This window comes from Diadema antillarum, unplaced genomic scaffold (assembly GCF_040938485.1).
Source record: "Diadema antillarum isolate AM-2024a unplaced genomic scaffold, OU_Dant_1.0 seq00001469_RagTag, whole genome shotgun sequence".
Lineage (NCBI taxonomy): Eukaryota > Metazoa > Echinodermata > Echinoidea > Diadematoida > Diadematidae > Diadema > Diadema antillarum.
The window spans coordinates 437,520-456,274 of NW_027272208.1; the positions used below are offsets into that span (position 1 = coordinate 437,520).

At 39.1% G+C, this 18,755-nt stretch overlaps 1 protein-coding gene across 4 annotated transcripts in view; it reads left to right on the top strand.

The window, feature by feature from the left end:
* LOC139709751 (uncharacterized) overlaps window positions 1-18,755 on the top strand; it is a 202,853-nt gene that overhangs the window by 84,376 nt on the left and 99,722 nt on the right. Inside the window, exons 1-2 of one of the 4 annotated variants that reach the window (XM_071621710.1) lie at window positions 5,884-6,233; window positions 15,903-15,984. The exons of 2 other annotated variants lie outside the window; for them this stretch is intronic. The gene's annotated coding sequence lies outside the window, so the exon portion shown is untranslated. Of the gene's footprint in view, window positions 1-5,883; window positions 6,234-15,902; window positions 15,985-18,755 lie in introns of those variants that run through there. One more of the 4 variants, XM_071621708.1, reaches the window with a different exon arrangement.

Consider the following 18,755-nt stretch of genomic DNA (forward strand, 5'->3'; position numbering starts at 1 on the left):
AGGCTATGTGCTTCATATTATCTAACTAGCAGCACCCGTGGAAATCCACGGGTCTGAGGGTTTTTTTTTTTCTCATAATACGATTTTGCACATTTTTATTGAAGAAATAAAAAGAAAAGTCTTCTCATTCTTTCGTTAATTGTGCTGTCTTCTAAATGATCACCCTTCCCAGAAATTTTATAATACATTTTTGTAGTATATGCCAGGCGATCCGGTCCATTGGTAGGGATCATTCCCGCCACTACTTGCTTTTATTATAGAACTTGAGTTTCGAGGGGTTATTTGCACCCGTTGAAGTCCAACAGTTGTCTTGTTGCCCCTCACCCCTCCCCCCCCCCCTCACGCACACACACATTTCCACCTCCGCAGGGCAAAAAACAAAAACATTCAGGGAAAAATTACCAAAAACGCAAATGAGATTCCCTGAAAGTTCTGCCCACAGGTTGTTCCCGTTGAAACGGGAAGATTAACACTATGACTTTGATTACCCCCTGCTCTTGCATCCACGCGGGCACCCGCGGGAATCCACGGCTGGTCTCAAGGCCTCGGTTTGTTTTGTGTTTTTTTTTTCATGTTTCTTTTCCCCACGTTATGAGAGAAAAATAAGATATTTTCGTCTTCATAATGTTGCTCCCTCCTTGTTGTTTTTAATCACCAAAACTTGGCTTGATATATCATATCAATATAGAACTACATCTGCTTCAGATTGTACATTATCATAATTAATATTAGGCCTACAATTATTGCTCCTATTATTGTTATTATTATATCATTATTATCATTATCCTTATCATTATTATTATTATTATTATTATTATTATTATCATCATTGTTATTATTTGGGGAGGGGGAGATCATAGTCATCAGGTTTAATAGGCACCCGTGGGAGTAGGTTCTCACGACCTCGTATTTTTTTTCTTTAATATTTTTCCCATGTTATGGAAGAAAGAAGAATATATACATCACTGCATTCGTCTTCATTTGCTCCCTCTTTTTTTGTCACCAAAACTTGGTTTGATAGACCATAGAACCACACATTCTATTTCCACTTGCAATTTTAAAAATAGGCGGTCGGCAAAGCGAGGTTTTCCTCTACGTCCGCTCATCTTATGAATATGTATGATTACAGCAGCTCTGCAGTAAACGAATGGACACAGCTGCGCGTGTAATCTGATATGTAAGGGTACGATCGGCAAATATATTTAGTCGCGTCCTAAACAGTCTGCGTGCAATGACACCGGACTTGAGAGCAAACGGTGAGCAAACTAAATGACGTACCTGAGCTGCATATAGTATTCTGCAGTTGTGCAAAATACAATTACATAACCAACGTTCGTTGTTTTCATTTGGGGACGCCAATAATGGCGAACTGTACGTAAATGCCCTTGTAGTCCATGTCACGCACACACAGATTCGTGAAACCATCGTCAATACATTCAGTACACGTAACAGGCGGAGGCAAAGGTACATCACAGAACTATATACACACAGTGTAGAGTGTGTATAGAGTTCTGCGAGGTACATTGTGTGTGTGCGTGCGCGTCCGCCGGAAGATGTCAGAGATTTCGCTGCACCATCATCTTTAGTATCCCCCAGTGTCTCTGCAAGCTAAAAGATGGAAGATCGAGAAAGCAGGAGGCCAGCGCAGGTTCGGTGAATATTGAAACGCTCGGCTCTTTCGTCACGCACAAAAATGCATTATGCATGTAGCTAATTAATTTTTCTTTTTCGTCCTCGACGTCGACACGGAGGCGGAGAGGGGACGAAACCCACGCCATTCGATGTAGGATACTCTCCTGCGGCCGACGGCACCGGTCGCAACTGCCCGGAGCCGACGGCTCGGGAGGAGATAGAGAAACCAGCAACGCCGAAATAAAACAGGAAATACATAAGGCCGCGACAACAACAACAACTTCGAGTATTATAGTATAGGATTTCCCGCACTTGGGATAGATCGCATGTGAATGGCAGATTGCTGTGGAAACCTACATGTTGACCAAGATACCTTTTTGGCATGAGTCTGTTAGCAAAAGACTGTGCCTCTTGCTCTTCTCTTGCGGTTTTATTACCAAAGGCGAGGAATGTTATCCTGTTTTTTATTTAGAAGGGCTTTGTATCGGAAAGGCTTTATATTGCAAGGGCTTTATATTGGAAGTGACAAATCCAGGTTTACTTGCATTCCTGACTTGTGACAAAAGTAAGTTGCTAGGCCATTGTATCCAAAAACTTTTTGGAAAACTCTTAATGAAAAGCCAATGTCTAATTGTTTTCAAACTCTTTTAGCCCTTTGTATTTGCTTGTCTGTTTGTTTGTTTGTTTTTGCTTATCAATTAGTTTAAACACTTACCTCTCTTAACTCTTGTGCTGTTTTTTGGTTGTGAATTCTACACACCCCCTATCCAGAAGATAATGCATTTGAACTTGGTACTCATTCCCATTGTTTTTTCCTGATCAAAATAAGTAAACAAACAATAACTGTATGGTTTTTGATGAATTTCAATTAAGCATTCTTTCTGTTTTTTATCATATATGTGAACAAACTTAACAAAAATGGCATGTAGCTCTTGTTCATACATTTGATTGGTATGAATTGTCAATGAAGGGAAAGTAATGTTGAAAGGATTGCATCTCGCAAATGTGTGTGTCATTTGAGCCAACCTTGTACCTTGGACTGAAGGCGAATAGTGCGCCTATAGTCACTCAAGGTTGCTGCTGATATCTTGCCTGGAGTATGTGGAAAATTGATGTAGGTAAAGGAGGGAGGGGGTGATGCAATTTTATCGGTAAACAACATGATCATGATCGATTCTCTGGACATTTTCTGATGGTAATTTGATTGGACATTTTTGGGGCTGCTGACACTCTTACTTTGATTAGTTTGCGGTGGAAAGTAGCTTTTTGTGAAAATGTGAAGGGACAGCCATAATTTAGCAAGTGTTGGGTACACACCATCACCTGATGAAATTATTGATATCATCAAATGGTTATGTGATAGGCGGTAACTGAAATCAAAGTGTAATCTAGCTCTTCACAAGGGAAAATGTTGGTCGTTAAGTGCAATTTTCTTTCATACGGATGACAGGTGTGTTATGGATCCTTGATCAAACACAGTCTTGTTTCTTTCAGCTGCCACCATATTTTGTCAAGAGATGACACATAGTTCCCCCTTATCAGACGCATGCCATTTTATACCAAAACTCGATAACGAAACGACGTATAAAGAATCATCGTATAGCTGACAGACCGTTCAGACGCTAATTTCGACCGTTGTGGGAAATGTCGTATAGATGTGCAGTTACCCGCTGTGCATGCTGTTATAGTCATGAGTGACAGCTGTGGGGTCACCTTTCGTGCGCGCTCCCATTAAGCCCCGCCCAGTTATACTGTTCTATGGTCGCCATACGTTCAGACGCACATGGAATGCTGATTGGTTATCGACGAAACGATGCTCTGACCGTCATTTCGTTAGTCAGCATTCAGACATATAAATTCATCGTATACCGTTTTGGTATAGCTATACCGTTCTAGTATAAATTTTTTGCTTCTGAATGCCCTGATATTATTTGAACAGGTCTTTTTTTTTTGGGGGGGGGTTGGTGTGTGTGTGTGGGGGGGGGTTCTTTCACTTTGCCGAGTGTGCTTGTATTTTCAGCATGTGGAAATGAAAGTGTGATCCCCATTCATCAAAGTTTCTTTGCTTTTAGAGATTTCGTGTTTTTCCTCTCCTCATGTACTTAACACATATCACTAGATAGTGCGTGGTGTCAGAAAAGCATGTAGTAGTATACATGTAGGTTTGCAAGGAAAAGTGAAAGTTTTTTTTTTTTTTTTTGAGGGGGGAGGGCTGACTTTATGTTTTCTTTGAATGCATAAATGCTTTCCTGTTATGGTGGTAAAAGAGGATCATTTACTTGATGTGAGTGTTTCCTTTTGACCCGACCTGGATGTTTATTTGTTTAATGTTTGATTATGGCTTTTTTCAGGGTAAGCAAGATAATGATTGTTTGCTTTACAGCTGTACCTTTCAAAGTGCAATTTTAGTTTGCAGTGCAGTGCATCAACAGTTATTGCAAAGCTCAAGCCCTGTTCCATGCATTTAAAGGGAAGGTACAGTATTGGTGGAGATGAGAATTGGGCTTTTAACTTTTTGCGAGATACCAAGAAAACACTTAGATAAAGTACAGAGCATACTATTTTAAGAGGAATTCAGAGTTTATTTGATGGAAATAGGGCTTGGAATGACTGAAACATCCAAAAACAAAGTAAAACAAAGCGATCGTAATAAAGTGTGGATCCCACACTTTAGTAGAATCGCTCTTTTTGGATATCTCAGCCACTTCAAAACCAATTTTCATCAAATAAACCTTGAATTCCTCCTAGAATAACATGCTCTTTCATGTTTCACAAGAGGTTTTCCCATTATTTCACACAAAAATGTTAGAAACCTGAAATTAGGTCTCAACCAAAACTGTACAATCCCTTTAAATTCTGTCAGGACTGAAGTCCGTATGTTTGAGATAGCTCCTTCTCTGTCATCATAGCATTTTTATTTGGACTTTTTGAGATGTTTGTGTCAGGAGTCTATAAACTAAATTTCTGCTTCATTTAGGTGTATATCCTGCGTAGGGTCAATGATTCAGGGATTCTTTCTAGGAATCAAGCAGTACCTTCCTTGTGTCTAATTTCTTCCTGAAATGTGCTTCAATAAAGATGTGGGGCTCATTTCCACTGAATGCATTAAAACTGAGGAAGTATCATCGCCCATTAGGGCACTGAATTTTCGGAACCAAAATGGCTCAACCTGTGACGGATTCCTGGGTTTGTAATCATTTAAAACCGTGACACTCTCGGTCACTGCTTCCCTTAGAACTGTGAAACTTCCCTCCTAGAGCCTACTTCCTCAGTGCATGAAGCTTAGTCTCTAGGAGCATAGGAACATGAAATCTTGTTTTTTCACACCCACCCTTCCTGATCCTTTTTTTTTCCCCTTCGTAAATCCTGAAATCTGGTTGAGCTGTTGTGAAGGAAATGATCCTAAAAGCAAAACACATCGGAGCAAAGTTCATACAATCACCCTGGCTATGTTATTACTGTGACCTATGGCAGGGAGTGTGTGTCCAAATATGTATGCTTCATACATTACAAACACATGGAAGAGGGTTTCCGTACAAGAGCGGACAGGAAGGTTCAAAAACAGAAAGTTGTAGGCCTAGTTCATTTAAATAGGGCCTATTGATTACATACTTTTTCTGATAATACATTAACTTTCTCAGAAATTTTTTCTCATCATATATAAAGTTTTTATTCAAATCATGGGAAAAAATTAGGAGTTAGTTGTCCCTGAATGTTACCCCCATGCTCACCAGAAATATAGCACGAGTTGCAGCAATATTGTTAATAACCTGAACATGTACTAGCATTGAATGGGGCAGTCAGTGCTATGATATCAGCTAAACCTGTCTTCTCTAATTTCTGAATGTGCAAAGAAGTTGTATAAAAGAAAGAGCAATTCCCCCTCCCCTAAAAAGCACAACCCCCCCAAGAACTTATAAAGACAATGTTCAGATGGTGATTCTTGCATTGTTCCCTTTGGTTGATACATATGAACGACATGTGACCGGTGAACATCACTACCTCTCAGTACCCCCCCCCCCCCAACACACACACACACACACACACACACAGATACATTTTGTTGTTTTAGAGTTTGAAGCAGCGGAAGAGGAAGTATGCAGGAGAAAGAATCGAGGAATGGGTGGTGGAGGGGTGGGGGGGGGGGGGGGTAGGTATGAGTCTGTTTGCTTTGGACATGGGATGTTCTCATGTTATTCAGCCATTGGATGTCACACTCCCAGCTAAGTCATTTGACATTTACATCACACGGCAAGCTCAAGCCTTTTTGAAAGGGTAAGAGTCCATGTTTACATATATGATATCTTCTTGAAATGGGAGTGTTGGGTGAATACACTTGGGACGGCAGAGCATGGCATTTCAATGTCCCGCGTGAAGAATATCTCGAGAACAATATCGCATATATCGGATGGGATTTGCTGCCGTGAGGGCAACATTGGATGTGGCCATTGGACTTCCTGTGGTAGCCTCTCTGTACGCACGACCCTGATCATTTCCATGTGCACTGCGCGAACGCTGTAAACTGGATTCGACAAGGCAAGGAAACTCTGTTTGGTTTCGAGCCATGCCCACGTCGCACCCCAGACTTCGGTGTTTTCCTGGTAGATATGTGCAGTTTGGTGTCGTTTGTATCGCGTTGTGGATGAAATCTCGCAAATTCATGTAAAAATCTTTATGAAAACTCCTCTGTTGTAAATTATGTAGATTTTGATAGGGTTTCTGGTAATCATCCATATGCAGATATTGAACATAGCAGGTACAGTTGTGCTACTAGTGTGAGTGTTAATCCTTTGGTGGGGATGCATAATTAATTGACTGCAAGTCCTTGATGATAAGCAGTGTATTTGTGTCACACACAAGTATCACAACCTGAAAAAATAATGGATGCTTGCTCATCATTTTTAATGCTTCCACCTGTCAATACCCAATCTTTCGGTTTACAATCTTTTCAGTCAACATCCCCTCAGCTGTTGAATAATCTGCTTGAATGTATTAAACAAACTGACTCAACAGAAAAATTCACATCTATGTATTGTTAAAAACTCATCTGTTCATTCAATATACTCATGCCGTAGCATGTGCAGTTGGTAATTGCTATTATGTCAGAACATTCTGGAAACTCCTTCTTCCTTGATTTCTTCCTTTTTAGTGCTCAGAGATATTATAATGTGAATTTTTATTATCATCATCAATTGCAAATAAAACATCAATAAATGACAACAGATTCTCAGCAAATGATGTTCTCTTTACAGTTTTGTACACATAGGCTTCGCAGCTATTCCTTATGTGTGTTTTGCTTACAGTGCTGCTTGCATCCTTGTACTTGGATACGCTTGTGTGAGCTATGTGTTAGTAATTGGCAAAGTGCCGAGAGACTCTAGAGAGAGAGGGAGATACGGCCACTCATTACAAGCTACGATGTTGGCAAAAATTGTGATACTTGGCTGAATGCCAGGAGAATGGTGCTTCCTAGAAAAAGAATGCAAACACAAATGCATTCTTTGCTTATTCTAGCTGTTTAAATGTCTTTTTCCTTCATGCGTGTTTTCTTTTTTTTGAGGGGGGGGGGTGGGAGTAGAATGTGTCAATAGTCCATGGGGGTGTGTTACATAAGATTTCAGCGATTTGATTGTACTGTTACATCACAGATTTTCTGCTTGTGATTTTGTACTATTTCTTCTCTTGCCATTCCCCACTCTTTCTGCACATTCCTGGTATGCAATATGTGCCTGTGATCTATCTATTTCTTGGAAGGGGAGGTGGAAACATACCCAATCTTGTCCACACGTGGTATGTTGATGCGTTGATGAATTTGTTGTGCAAGCCAAAAGCTACGGGGAAAGGGCAGAAACCTCTGTCATTTGGAGCACTGTGTGAACAAGGAGTAATACATATTTGTATGTGACTTCTAACAAGCTTTGATAGAATAGTAGATGTCATATCCAGTTTATGGAGAAAAACATGATGTTGATACATTGAGTTCCTGCATTCTGCATCAGAGTTAAAGGTACTGTACAGTACTGGTTGAGGTAGGGATTCAGGTTTTGAACATTCCTAAGTGAGATAATGAAAAGCCTCTAATGAAATAGACCTTTTAAAGGTACTGTTTACCATTGGGAGCAGTGATTTAAAAAATGTTTGAGTTATCACATTTGTTGCATATCTGTAGGCCAGTTGTATCATAAAACTTCCTACCATATGAAAATTCTACAGTAAAGCCTAAGATATAAGGAGATATCACTTTTTCTCACTAAATCATAACTAGATGTTTTAGTCTAAAAATGTTTTATGTAACTATTGTTCACATTTTGTATATTTAACAATATTTAACATTGATTGTACAGATTCAATTTTTACATTGGTTGTTTCTACCCCTTACTCACATTTTAGAACTATTTTGAAGCACTAAAGCTGGGTTTTTGTTTCATATGTTAAAGGGATAGTACAGTTTTGGTGGAGATGAGAATTGGGCTTTTAAATTTTTGTGAGATACCAAGAAAACACTTATGATATAGTACAGAACATACTATTTTAAGAGGAATTCAAAATTTATTTGACGAAGATCGGGTTTGGAATGACTGAAACATTAAAAAACAAAGTAAAACAAAGCGATCGTTACAAAGTGTGGGTCCCACACTTTATTAGAATCCCTCTTTTTGGATATCTCAGCTATTTCAAAACCAATTTTTATCAAATAAACATTGAATTCCTCATAGACTTGCATGCTCTTTCATATTTTATATGACATTTCTCATTATCTCACCTTAAAATGTTAGAAACCTGAAATTAGGTCTCAACCAGAACTGTACGATCCCTTTAATGGTAAACAATACCTTTAAAGGGTAATGAAACCCAAATATAAAGTGAATTTGTATATGGATTGAGTGAATGCAGCAATATTAGTAGAACACATCAGTGAAGTTTAAGGAATATCAGACAGAACACATCAGTGAAGTTTAAGGAATATCAGACAAAACCCATTCAAAAGTCACAAATTTTTGAAAGTGGCAAGTGGAAAGGTTAGTGCAGCCGTGGAGTGCAGTCATGGCTGCTTGAGAACACTTCAACAGCTACTGGAGAAGGATATAAAGTATAGAGACAATTCCACAAAATTGATATTTTATGAAAAGTAGACATTCCCTCCTCGTGATACTGACATATTCCTTGCTTTCTGATAGAGCTCAGTTATTTGCTTTTTCATTATGCCAGAGAATGATTATGTTAATTGCTTTATATTTTCTTCATAATATCATCCATAGTTGACGTCATGAAATGTTGTCGTCCTCTCACCCACCTATGGCCGCACCAAAACTTTAAAAATCCATAACTTTTGAACGGATTGTCAAATTTTCCTCAGACTTCACAGATATGTTATGCTAGTATTGCTGCATTCATTCAGTTACATATATATTTGAGTTTAATTCTATTTAAGAGAAATATTCAAGAGAAAATGCAGAAGTTATTACAGACATCTGGCTGCTTGTTCTTTGATGCTATTTTCATGGGTATCAGGAGGACATAACATCATTATGAATTCATGAAGGAGACACATTTAGGGCTTTATTCTCATACCCAATACTCATAATCACACCGGAAGAAAAAATGGGTTGCTTTTCTTCCAAATCAGTAATGTTGCTCATTCGAGTGTAATTCCCAAATAATATTTCTCTGTATTTAAATTGAATCATGTCAGATGAGAATTTTGCATATTGGGAGTTGGAAATTTGAGTTTCTTTTTGGTAAGTACTTCCACCGCTTGCATTATAACATTGCATCATGCAGTGGCATGCTCCAAATTTGCAAAATGTTTGTTAAGATTAATTGTTCTGTCTCTGCAATTATGTAAACATCAAAAGAGCTTGGAATGTTCTGGCCTCAATGAGTACTAGATAGCTATTTAATTGTGTGCTTCTTTTACTTTTCTGTTTATGGTTTAAATGAAGTTGTATGGGGCGCTTGTTGTCAGCTCAGGAAAGCTAAAATGGTGTACCTCAGTCGAGCTGCTATTATAGATTTAAGGGGAATTCCATCCTGATATAATGTTGCTTTTATATGAAAACAGAAAAATCAGAGAAGTAAATCGATGAAAATATGGGGGAATAATCAGACACACAAACAAAGTTATGAAAAAAAAAAAAGAAATGAAAAGTGTAGAGAGTAAAAGAAATTTGTTTTGTACACACAATTTCACTGATTTTTTTTTTTCTCTAAAATATTTGGACCCGGACAGAACTGACTCACTGTGGAGGACATGAAAAAATGGATTATTCTCATTATTGATACCAAGAACAAGTCTGGAGAAAATGTCGTTCGGCAGAGGGTTTAGATTGATGACTTTTTGTGTACAAACCAAATGGAGAGCTGCTCAACACCTATGTCACACAGAGTTGCCAATTTGCCTCTCTGTTCAACTCTCTGAAGTTTATCAGTTTGTGACTTTTGTGTGTCTGATTTATTTCCTAAGCTTTTCACTGATCAGCTTCTGTGTTTTTTCTGTTTATATAAAAAAAAAGCAACAAATTTATGTCACACAGACTTGCCAATTTGCCTTATTCTCTAAAGTTTATCAGTTCGTGACTTTTCTTGTGTGTCTGATTTATTTCCCAAGTTTTTCACTGATCAACTTCTGTTTTTGTTTTTTTTTTTTGTTCTTATATAAAGCAACAAATTTATTAGGATGGACTGTCACTTCCATCTCCATGTGGTAAGGATGAAGTCAATGTGAACTCTGTGGTCAACCTGTAAATTCAGGGCTGATACCGTCCTTGGCTGAATCCAATCTGTGGATGCCTGTAACCATGGAGATTCTACATCCATGCAGTCATTAGAGCGACGCTCTTAAAAACCATCCACCCTTTATTAGTTCCCATCTATGGGGACCACATGTTCTCCTTCTAATACCAACTGTAGTAAACTGGCTCATTGCTCGGAGATGATTCATACTGGATTCCAAACGAGATGTTCGTTGCCATGGACTCTCTGTCCCAATCCCACTAGACGTCAGTGCGAAGAAATGATGTGCATCTGAAGCTTATCCCTACATGCCCTACATATTCTCCTTTGTTCTGACGAGGGGTCAAAGTACATCTGCTTTATGGGTCAGGAGGCAGAACGCATGGCTTTGAAATTAGAGTTGCTTAGAGTTCAACAATCTGTCGTTACTGGGGTCATGTAGTGGCAGTGTGCACTATTAAAGTGATCATGAAAATGCTTGATAATGGCTTGTTTTTTAGAATGGAATTTATATCATCCTTCCACAATCTATATAGTTGCATAGATTATGTTATGCAATCAAATTTAACAGCAACCAGCACGACATTTGTATTGATATAAATCCATAAATATCTATTTATATGTATGTATAGTATATATTTGTGTATATTTGTATGACTCTGAAGTGATTAGATTCTACAGTTTGATGTGACTTGGATGTTGATTAGGTGACATTAAAAAAAAAAAAACAGCAGCAAGGTTTGACCTCCCTTGTCAAAATTTGACTGCGTGCAAAAGCATAGGTTTCTACATGTAGCTGGTGTTTGAATCTTGGTTGCCATTTTTGATCGAATTATGGGCAGCTTGCTTTACTCTGGTAAAACAATGAACAGTAGTATATTTTGACAGGACGTTATTATAATGTCCACAACAGATGTCATGAATGTGTTGTTTTAAAGTTAACATGGTGATATAAACGATGAGGAGAAGTTTGCGGTAATACCGTGTGTATGTAATCCCTGAAAGGACTGTGATTGGCAAGAGATGAACCTAGAGAGAGGAGAATGGAGGAGGGAAACGACATAGGAAGAGTGTGAGGAAAGCTAATAGTGACAGCTAAGGGGCAGTGGTGAGCTTAAAGGTGCATAGTCCCAGTAGTGTAGAGGGCGCTGTTGATGATACTGCCGATCACCATTAGCGTTGATACGAAGATTACCGAAGTTGAGCTGTCATCAAGAGTAAAGTGCATAGGTGTTGCTAAGTAACGTTGCCTTCGTTGTCTTCTCTGCGCGTCACGCAGTCTGTAGTAATGCCAGGGTGCGTGCGTTTGTGCTTCTTATTATGACATCACAAAAGAAGTTTGCTAAAGCTGTCATCCCCCTCAGCCGAATCATGAGCCGAACTGTGATCGGACCACTGACTACAGTGGATCGGACTTCTTCGGACTCGGGGAAGTGGGCCACAGCGTAAGCGCTAAAGAGGAGTCGATAGCGTAGGTCTCTGTAGGAAACTTAAGCCGTGCGCCTGCGTACGCATTTGACTAAAACACCGGGACCATGCACCTTTACGTTGAGGTTGCACTCATGGAGACGGGAGAATAGATATCATGAAGTGAAATATATGATAATGTTTAGTCCCATCTACCATACGGTCATGTTGTTCACCTGGGAGAGGGCGAAACAGATAATCAGTCAATAAAAAATCACCATTCCATACAGAGTTCTAAAATCCCCACAGATTGCCACCAGGTTCCCATACAGAACAGGTTAAGTGAGCACAAGTAACAACATGATCATGAGATGGTATTGAGACATACTGTTGAGTGATAGTGTAAAAGTGGATATTTTCGCGCGACTAATTATTCACTCTCGGCTGAGTAAGACAAGTTTCACATGTTTTTAATCCAGTGGAATCAAGATATCAATTACTGGAACATATGGCAAGCAAAAATATTCGCATGCTTTTATTTTCGTGCTAGTTTGTGGTTGCGCGAAATGCGCGAAAATTTCAACACCCCGAAAATTTCCACTTTTACACTACACAAAGTGAAGCATGTGCAATGATATCGCCAGGAAATGAGTAAAATTGAAACTCTTAAGATTAATTATGTTCTTGAATGTCATCGTATTGGTGTTCATGGAATTTACTACAACCCTGTCTTTTAAGGGTATCCATAATAGTGGTTTGTTTGTCTTTTGATAGAAGAGAATATATGTATATATAGGCCTATAGAGAGAGAGAGAGAGGAGATAAATGCCAGCAATATACGCTCATGCATGCATTATACACACACACTGTACATACATAATGCTCTGTATGCTCTCTGTGATAAGAAGAGTGGTATGTGTGTGAATACTTACACCAAAAGTATGTGCTCGAGAGAGCAATGAACTTTATACTTTCTTATGAAAACAATTTGGAATTCATCTATTTTATAAGTTCCTCTAGACCAAGTGGATACATGGATGTGCAGTAAGAAAAGCATAAGTAATTTCATATATGTTGAGTTTATGAGATATTTCAAGACTAAATACGAACTTATTCTTAAAGGGAAGTGATACCAAAATATATATTCATGAATTGAGTGAATGTAGCAATTAGTAGAACATATCAGTTTTCAATTTTTTGGCAGTCATAGAGCCATACATGGTTGGCAGAGCGCGTACAGTACCTGTATCATCTCGCATCAGGTTGGTCTAGAAACAAAACAAAACTAACAATTTAGCAAAGAAGCACCATGCAAAATTGTGGTTCCGTGGCTTTTTAAGACTGAAATACACGGAATGACAATTATGAAGAACTGTAAACCGTTATTAGTGGTAGTCCTGAATTATGATCAATCATTCCATTGTGAGGGAACGGGATGTGGAAAGAATTTGCTGATCAGAGATATTCACTTCAAGATTCACACACATAACACAACACACATAAACACACATTTATGTACACACAATTGTGTATCGTATATATACATATATGTATATATGCGTGTGTGTGTGTGTTGTGTACATGCACATTCATATGTACACACATACACACAAGCACACACATGTAAAATACACTAACATGGCTACTTCAAGGTGAACTTGTTTATTTTATAATTCAAGTTTGTTTTGTTGTTGCATTTTTGTCTTTTGGTTGTTGTTGATTTTTGGGGGATTTTTTTGGAATTCTAGGTAAACTGTGAATTAAAGACAAAATGAATGATTACAACTGTTTCACGAGTCCTATATGAGAATGGAGGGTCCAAGCTTATATTTTTCTATATGAATGGGAGATCAAAGACAAAGGCTAATTATGATTGATTGCCAATCTGTTTACTGCAGCATTGGTCGCCCTGCAAGATGACCGTAAGGGCACTTAAATTGATTAACTTGATGGTTGCATTCTGAAGTATATATATATATATCCATGCAATATTGCTAACGGAATCAAACACTTTAAATATGATGTTGGGGGAGGGGGCACAAATTGGATTAATTAAGTCCATACCACTTTCATGAAAATTTAAGAACTAGCATCTGACATAATGTAGCTTTCATCCTGTGTCAGTCATTATTGTGGGGTTTTTTTCGATGAAAATGCATAAGAAATCTTTATTGTAGTACTTGTGTCCACGTTTTGTTGATTCTTTAGCTTTAGAAATATGTGTGAAGTATTCAGACATTACTTTGTATATCATTATTTGTATCCAGTCATAGACACACTATTTGAATGAATGGAAAGGACCGAGATATATGAGTGTAAGAGCTCGCCCTGTTGATTGCCATTATGATACAGGGAATAGTCTTTTTTTTTTTTAATCGCATATCCTCTGTGACATGATTGATGCGAAGTGGGCAGAAATGAAAGGGATGATGCCTATGACCACGTTGCTAGGCAACCCTTCATCTCCAGTGCAGTCTCTTTAAGGTGCAACGCCACTTTGTGTTGATGTGAGTCGAAACAAACAAACACAGTGTTGGATGCCTCATATGAATGGAGCTTTATAGAACAAGAAAGAGAGATGTGGGATTTGTAACTTCACTTGGTTTGATGCAGCAGTTGATATCACGTATGATCAGATTTTATGCAAAGCGCTTGAGGCCATGATGTCTCTGCTTTTGGGAATCTAAGGTATAATTCATGGTGTTTGGTGGAAAGTGTTCGCGGCCTTTAAGATACATGTTGAACCCATTATGCATTGCTCTTTGCTGGGGTAGCTTATTCAGTAACAGGGGGGGGGGAAAAAAAGTCGGCAAATCATTAAAATGTCAGTGCACGGAGTGGTCAAAGGCAGAATGAGTGAGTGGACATGGTCTATTATTCATCGGTGCAATTACACATAATGGTTGTCCCCCCCCCCTTCCCTTTTCCCCCCTTCCCCATTACAGGTTCTCAACTTACCCCACCCTCCCCATCTTCACCAAAGTCAATCCCATTATGACACACATCCATTCATGATGCCGTGACAAAGAGTAGTCTTTGTTTTCAGCCCCTTTTACGACTTTGTGCTACTGCCTACTTTGACTTGCCCTTTCCCCTGTTAGGAAGACTGTTGATATGTCATGTATGGTCGGCTTAACTCTTGTATGTTAGTGCTCCAAAGTTCGCAGATGACAATGGCCTCCAAAGCTCACTAATTGTGTTTTTCTATCAGAATTTATTTGGCATTTCATGGGTAATTCCATGAAGTTGGGGCACAAAGTGTGACATTTTAGCATAACTCAATGCTAATTATGCTATACATATATTGTTTATAGGCTTTACATTTGTATTGAGACCATACATTTTCCTGGAAATTTTGTGCCATTCAGACTCAATTTTGATGAAGTTATTAAAACGATATGTAACGGTGTCCTGTAGCATCGTGACGTGTACATGTAGCATAGTGATAGTTAAAATCTGGTCCTAAAAGACAAATTAATGCAATTAGCTTGACCAAAATTTGATTTTAATATGCATAATTACTAGATTAGTCAGATAGCTAAATATCTTAACTCTCCTTTCCACAGTTTTACTTTTACAAGAAAATTACACAATGTGTCACTATGCTACGCGGTGTCCACCAAATGTCACAAAAAAAGGACACCGCATAGCATCGTGATACATTTTGTAATTTTCTTTTAAAATTAAAACTGTGTACAGGAAATTTGAGATATCTAGCTATGTCATTCATATCTTGTAAATATGCATATTGCATCAAATTTTGGTCAAGCTAATTGCCATAATTTGTCTCTTAGGACCAAATTTTAAAATATCACGATGCTACATGGACACGTCACGATGCTGCAGGACACTGTTACATATTGCTTAATAACTTCATCAAAATTGAGTCTGAATGGCACAAAATTTCCAGGAAAATGTGTGGCCTCAATGCAAATGTAAAGCCTACAAACAATAAATGTATAGCAGAATTAATATTGAGTTATGCTGAAATGTATTTTTTAAATATCACGATGCTACATGGACACTGCCCCAACTTCATGGAATTACCCTCTAATGCTTTTATGATTGTTATTACCATGTTGATTAATGCTGCCATTTATTTTCTCTTTTCTTGTTTTCATTCATTTCAGGTAAGACACTGGCTTTCGGAGAAGTGATCTGTTCAGAGCCCTTTCTGGAAAGAGGCTGTTTAATGAGAAACCACAAATGAAGGTAGCTGAAATATTATATCTCAGTGTAGAGTTATGTTGGATTTGCCACTAGTATCACAGCACATGCCCATGCATGATTTGTGAAAGAAGTTAGAAAACGGACTTGTCAGTTCTAGCAGTGACACGCAATTGACGGATTACGTCTCCTTCAGTGTAAGGTGGGTTGTTGTTGTTGTTGTTGTGTTTCTTTGCAAAATTTCCCTGGGTATCTGCATGATAACTTTGCAAGTTTACCTTCTGCAGTACCATCATTGGTGCAAAGCAAACAGTTGAACTGCATTGGAATGACTGGAACTAGATTAGAGCTTTGCAATCATCATGGCAGAATGTTGAGAGAAAAAAAAAAGATAGAAAGATAAGAACAAAGGAGTTTGGTGATTGAAGGGAAGAGCTGGGCTAGCATGTAGATATTCCGTGGTACCGGAGGCGAAACTAAAAAGGAGTGTTTGATGTAACACCGATGACACATGCAGCTCTTGTGCCTTGGGGCAGCATGATGTATGACAGCCATCTATTATATGTTGACCCTCATGCATAATTTGTGGGACAGCTCCACTGTGAGAGCTGTTATCTTGTCCTGTCCCCAGTCCCCCACCCCCACCCCCACCCCTTCACCTCCTCCTCCTCCTCCTCCTCCTCCTCCTCCTCTGTCCTCCATTGCCCCCATCCCAGTTGTCCCAACCTTCTGACCCAGTCTCCCTCTTTTAAGCAGCACACACACACACACACACACACACACACACACACACACACACACACACACACAACCACACAAAACACATTTCTCCACCTGGTTTTAGCCCGCGGGATGAATGGACGAACGTTTGCTCTATTACCAGTCTGCTACCATCCCTCACCAACCACAAGTTCCACGAACTTGACCCTACTGGCAGGACGCAGCTGGGGACAGCATGTAGACTTCTTCTGTCTTGTCACCGGCTTGCTTGTCACAACTAAAGTGGACCCCAAAATTGGGTCAATTTCTATCAACCTCCCACACACACACACACACTTGTAAATGGCCCAATAATGGCAGAGCGTGTGCATCACTTTAGGCTCTTTCCTCAGTCTCATGAGAGAATGTGTGGGTAAACGGTGTATGTATGTATGTATGTATGTATGTATGTATGTATGTCAGGCTTAGGGAGCACAGAGGAATACATTTCACAAAGCTCTGCTCAAGAGGATCATCTTGTGTCAAGATATGCAGGTAGAATGGGGGTTTGGAGGATCAGGGTTGGTTTCTTTCACAAGATTGATGACAATACTTGGAATCTCTCTCATGGTGGAAAGGTAGGGGGGTAACGGAGGCAGTAAGATTCGGAAGATCAGGAGAAATTCAGGTGGGGAGCATTCAGAGATATTATTTAGATACCGTACCAATGAATTTAAGTATGCCCTGTATACAAGAGAAAAAGCATCTGTGGCGTTGCATTGATGTTTTGACGCATGATCTCTTATTTTGGTCAAGTCCTCCGGACGTAGAATGATGGAAATTACATGAAAGAGACAAGTACGTGATGAATTCATATCCATATCTCCCTCGATGCGCAAGGGAAGTTGTTGTTGTTGTTTTCCCCCAACGATTCATTTGTGTCAGACTGGCGTGGTCTCTTGATTTTATATGAAAACGCAAACAGTAGAAACATGGCATGAGAGGTCTGTTTGTTGTATCAGGATGAACCTTCAGCACAACCCAGCAGCAGACGCTGTGTGAAGAGGTATGGAGATTAAATTCCTGGCCGGAAAGGAGGCAACACATTAACAGTCATCTCTGAGTCCCATTACCTGCCGTATATTATAGCCGATGAATAATGTAGTCGCTGCATGGGTCTACATTCTTCTTAGTCCTTCCCGTATCTCTTTCTTCCTGTAAAAATGAGAGAAAGATAGGTAGAGAGAGAGAGAGATTGGGAGAGAGAGATCACCAAAACAATCCAAAGTATTTCTGTGAGTGGACATTGAACTCAATCTGTCCCCCTGGAGGTCAGCTGTATGGCTGTTTGCTATTTATGTGTGTCACAACTAGGCATGATCGCTGAATGGTGGGCTATTCATCATTCCGCTGTGCCTGAGCTTAGAGTGTAATCCAATAGCCCAACTTTTTGTTGTCGTTGTTGTTGTTCTTATTGTTGTTGTTGCCATTTTTTCTGTGGTGCATTCATGTGGGTGTATGGGTATGTGTGTGTGTGTGTGTGTGTGTGTGTGTGTGTGGCTGTATCTTGTTTTTATGTATATTTGTATATTGTTTATATGAAAAAGAAAGAAAAATATAAGATTGACCCCAAAAAAAAGGTATGTGTTATGCTCTAAGTGGATTTATCATATGAGAAAATTAAGTTGTCATTAAACAGGGGAAACATTGCCTACGGTTTGGATAGAGATCAGATGTAATAGGGTATCGAAAAATAGGCCCTAATCTGGCATGACTTTAAAAACATCATTACCTCCGCCAAGGGAGGTTATGGTTTCGTTACCGTTGGTTTGTGTGTTTGTGTGTTTGTTTGTCCTTGTGCAAAATAACTCAAAAAGTGGTGAACGGATTTGGATGAAACTTGCAGGAAAGGTTTAGAATGATACAAGTAACAGATGATTAAATTTTGGTAGTGATCCGAGAATTTTGGGGGAATTTATGAAGGTTTTTTTATATTTTGGCAGGTAGGGTCAATGAACTTGGGAGTTCAAGCTGCGCGTATTTGAGGTATGCATGCGGGCACTAAAGTGCGTGCTCTAGTTTCTGCTAGGGCGAGGTGCGCCGCGCAGCTGAGGTTT